The sequence below is a fragment of the Megalobrama amblycephala genome, linkage group LG18 (genome assembly GCF_018812025.1).
Source record: "Megalobrama amblycephala isolate DHTTF-2021 linkage group LG18, ASM1881202v1, whole genome shotgun sequence".
Classification (NCBI taxonomy): Eukaryota; Metazoa; Chordata; class Actinopteri; order Cypriniformes; family Xenocyprididae; genus Megalobrama; species Megalobrama amblycephala.
In genome coordinates, this window is record NC_063061.1 from 37,921,973 (window position 1) to 37,926,783 (window position 4,811).

Genomic DNA, 4,811 nt, shown 5'->3' on the forward strand with positions numbered 1-4,811 from the left:
TCAACTGTCCTTATAGCTTTTAAATGCTTTGAATCTTTTCTATTCGCAAGTAATAAATTCTCACCTGTGCACTTACAAATCCCCATCTAATCATTATATATTTATATATAATGATATTATATCATTATTTTCAAAGCAAAACCCCTCAATTTGCTTGGGCCTTGGGTTATTTATCTACAGTATATTTGTGTAATTGATAAAGTTATGTTTAATTCCTTGTAAAGTAGGAATAAAAATGTTTATAAAAATGTTCTCTATTTTTAAAGGCTAGTGTCAGTGAAGATGGTGTGGTCACTGGAATCCTGGTGTTTGTGGGAATTGTGAAGGAGCTTCTCCCAGGATTCTACAACAGTGTTGTCCTGATGACTGAGGTAATTCATCTTGGGTGATGCAGTTGCGGTCAAAAGTTTACTTAAACCTTGCAGAATGAACTGCTTCATCAGGGAAGTACTAAATAAAGAAACAAATACAATGCTAATTTGTATGATTTGTTTGTTTTATAATAAAGTTATGATTATGTAAACTTTAGAATTACATAATCATATTTCTACACTAATTAGTTTTTTGAAATATAAACATTTAAATTGTAAAATAAATTATTTATTCAAAAATTAAATACATAAATTAATTATAAAAAAAATGTAAAATAAAATTATAATGAACATGTAATGTGGTGCATATAATTAGCAGAATGCTCCTCTCTAATTGCTGACTAATGAGTTTATGCTGAATAAGATTTTTCTGAAGTAAATGTGACGTTACGTGACATTGTTTACAAGCTGTTTTTTTGACGTCTTTCCGCGGTTGAAACACTGATTGAGCAATTAAATGTGACATGTTTAAACTTTGGAGTTCTGTATATATATCTATATCTATTGCTTTCATTCAATTGAACCAATTATAATAATGGACTGACTCTTACTTCTGTTTTGGTTTTTTTTCCTCCAGGTATTTTTTTTTTACTTTCCTGCCTCTTTGGAACATGTCCATTTACGCATACTGTGTAGAGGTGGTTTGCAGCTTCATGGACATTTAAGGTTTTCTGCCGATGAAGAGCTTCTGGGACATTGACATAAACAGCACTTTTTCATACAACTTAAAAAAAGGTGGTGACAGACAATTTTGGTTTTCTTGTTTTTGTGCCTTTGGAATTCATTGTTTTTTTGTTTGTTTTGTTTTTTCTTTTCAAAATTACATTCACTGTAATGCTGGAGTAAGATTTTAGAAGAAAACTTTTGGTCCTGTTTAATGTTTGAGCTAGTAAAGGTTGCAGAGCTTATAAGTAACAAGGTTTACAAAAGGTAACACTTTACAAAAGGTCTCGCTTGATAACATCAATTAATATATTAGACAACATTATCTAACTATGTGCATTAACGTTTTTACAGTATTTATCAATATTTGTTAACATTAGGCAATAAAAAAATATATATTTTTTCAAGTTAATAAAATGTATAGTTATTGTTCATGTTAGTTTACAGTGCATTATCTATTAACATATGCAACTTTTGGTTTTAATAATGCATAAGTAATATTAACTAGGATTTATAAATGCTTAAAGTATTTTCATTCATAGTTCATGTTAACTAAAGAAGTTAACTAACAGAAAATTATTGTACAGTGTTACCCAAAGTTTTGAATCTTTTTTTTTCTTTACATTTTGTTTGTATTAATTCATGGGTGTTATCTTATTTATCATCTTATACAGAATGATTTTTTCTGAAAATGTAAAAATGCAGAAAGATTGTGATGGGTAGGTTTAGGTACCTTTGTATGTGATGGAGAAAATTATAGTGCATATAAGCCTCACTGTCCTCCAGACTCTTTCTAAATGAGAGTTAAAGGTGGTACAGGGGATGTTTTCATCGACTGAGTTTTTAAAATGAGCGCATGCGGAAGAACAACTCCCCTCCTTCACAGCTCATTTCAAGTTGTTTACCACCGGCATTCGCTGTGTTATTAAGCCGGGCACACATTTAACGACTAGCTAAAACTTTCTGACTATGCTCAACATACAGCGATAGTTGCCTGCTCCTGAAGCAGATTTATATACTTTCACATGGAATTTGAACACCGACTGTAACGCTGAATGCAACTGGCTCTGACTGGACGTGTTTGAGCGCGATCAGTCATAAGCATCAATTTACATTCATAATCAGCCTTACAATCGTTAAGCCGCGCATACACTTAGTGGATTCATTATGTCGGATTCACCGCAGGTGACTCATGATCTGCAGTTGTTACTCCTGTCTCCTGACAAAAACATTGCATGCAGAGTGTGGAAAGTTACTAGAGCGCGCAGCCACGCGTCTCTCACAAGGAACGTCATGGCAGTGATTGACGATGATCGCGTAAACGATTGGCTGATGTTTTTAAGGCCCTACCTCATGCACAGATGATGTATATTAATAATATTCCTTTCAGTGCACCTAATAAATAGTCTTTTATCGGTTAGTAAAGACAGTTTCAAGTAATATTGCAAAAATGTATAAAACAAAACATCCTCTGTACCACCTTTAAAGTGTTGTAATTGTTTGTGATTGTGTATAGTGTTTCTTGGGTTTTTCTTGTGCATCAACAAAAAGGTTTTTGTGCATTTGTTTTAGAGATTATTTTGTCAGTAAATGTAGAGGGTTTCAATTTGCATTTATGTTGATTGTAATATTTTGAAATATACTAAATTGTAACTTCATTATTATATGTACAAATAATGTAATTACAAATGTATTAAATTATATAATAGTGAACATGTAAATTACATTAAAGTATATTTAAGTTCACATTAATTGCTTGTCAGTATATTCGGAAGTACACTTTTGCCATATTTCAAAATACATAAAAAATTGTATTAAAGTCCTACTTAAGTGCTTTAAAAAAAATCACTCAGAAGTTCAATTTATTGCCTTTAATATGAACTTAATCTGTGATATATTTGAAATTAATTACAAATAGAATGCACTTAAGCGGCTGAAAACATTACATTTAATTCACACTTAAGTGTATTGCTTGTTAGTACATTGGGCAGCGCACTTCAACTATATTTTAAAGGTACTAGAAGCAATTACGAAGGTTGTCATAAAGTTGTATTAAAGTACCACTTAAGTTGTTCAAAAAAATCACTCAAAAGTTCAACTTATTGCATTTAATATGAACTTAATCTGTGACATTTAATTCACTCTTAAGTGTATTGATAACTGATATTAAAATATATTTTAGTTCACATTAATTGCTTGTTAGTACATTGAACAGTGCACTTCAACTATATTTTAAAGATACTAGAAGCAATTACGAAGGTTGTCATAAAGTTGTATTAAAGTACCACTTAAGTTGTTCAAAAAAATCACTCAAAAATTCAGTTTATTGCATTTAATATGAACTTAATCTGTGATATATTTGAAATGAATTACAAATAGAATGCACTTAAGCGATGAAAACATTAAAAGAACACACTTAAGTGTGAATTAAATGTAAAGTATATTATTTGTGTAATAAGTACACTTTATAAAAGTATACTAAAGTGCACTTTTTTTTCACAAGGGATACAATACCGAGGTTAGGGGTTATTATCTAGTTTTTCTAAAAAAGGACTCCATTAAGGAACTGTATTTCAGAGCTGGAATACAAATTTGTTGGTCAATCATCTGTGAAAGTGTCATTTATTAAAGGGTTATAATTTCAGTTATTAATTATTCACCCTCGTGTTGTTCCACACCCGTTAGACTTTCGTTCAATTTCAGAACACAAATTAAGATATTTTTGATGAAATCCAAGGTTTTTTACTCTCATAGAAAGCAACATAATTACTGTCATTCAAGGTCCAGAAAGGTACTAAAGACATTGTTAAAATAGTCAACGTGACTGCAGTGATTCGACTTTAAAGAGGATGTCTAATACTATTTCATGCATTCTGACTTATTTACACTGTTAAAGAGTTGGATTCTCATGACGTATGACGGAGTATTTCAGTGCCAAATACACTCCTTCAGGGTTAGTATAAGTTTCTGAAAGTGTATGATATCATAAAGGGCAGAATTGCTTGTATGGGCAGTTGGGCATTTCTCCCGAAAGAGCGCACACACATCAACCAGAGCGAGAGAGAAAGAGCACACCCATCAACGTGCTTCGTTCGGGTTACAGAAGTCCTCGGCAGTGCTGCACAGGACTTGCTCGAGAAAGATTTGTTACTTTGTTTTTAGACCACGAAATCAACAATGTCACCAAAGAAGTGTTTTTGGCTGAGAGGGAAAGATAACCTTGTTTCCTGAAGAACCAGCGTTAAGGGAACAGCTGAGAGATTTGTGCATTTCATTGATGTGCTCGAGATATTTGTCTTTAAAATATTGGTATCAAAATAAAGATAAAGTCGTGTCTGAAAGTTGGAATCAATTTTTTATTGGTTAAAATGAATGGTGAATATCTCGTTTTCCGTGGCTGCTCGAGCCCTCACGATTGACTCTTATGGTTTCATAAACAAGGTCCAGTTCGACGCTAGATTTACAGATCTTTGAAACTGAAAGATGGAGCGGTCTCAGCGATAATGATCCCGGTCATGAGTCGAACCGCAGGTGGTGAGTAAAACTGCATCAAATGTCTGTTTTATTGGCAATCGGCACGTAAGTGCATATAATGTAAACAACACGAACGTTTAGTGAATCAAAAGTTATCCAGGGATAATGTGATGGTGTATTGTGTGTGTTTAAGTACATTTGTTTAGCTGACCGTTGATAGCAGACGATTTCTAGGTAAAAGCTGCATGTGCTCGTCACTCTTTAGCTTCGCCTCCAGGAGCTCAGCTGTTTTCAGAAAGAATC

The 4,811-nt window shown here is 32.7% G+C and overlaps 1 long non-coding RNA gene across 1 annotated transcript; it reads left to right on the forward strand.

The window, feature by feature from the left end:
* The first annotated feature begins 871 nt into the window (after window positions 1-871).
* LOC125253023 lies at window positions 872-2,646 on the forward strand. The gene is made up of 2 exons (XR_007181334.1): window positions 872-1,844; window positions 2,523-2,646. It is a non-coding gene; the product is annotated as an uncharacterized LOC125253023 (long non-coding RNA).
* Window positions 2,647-4,811: the final 2,165 nt, after the last annotated feature.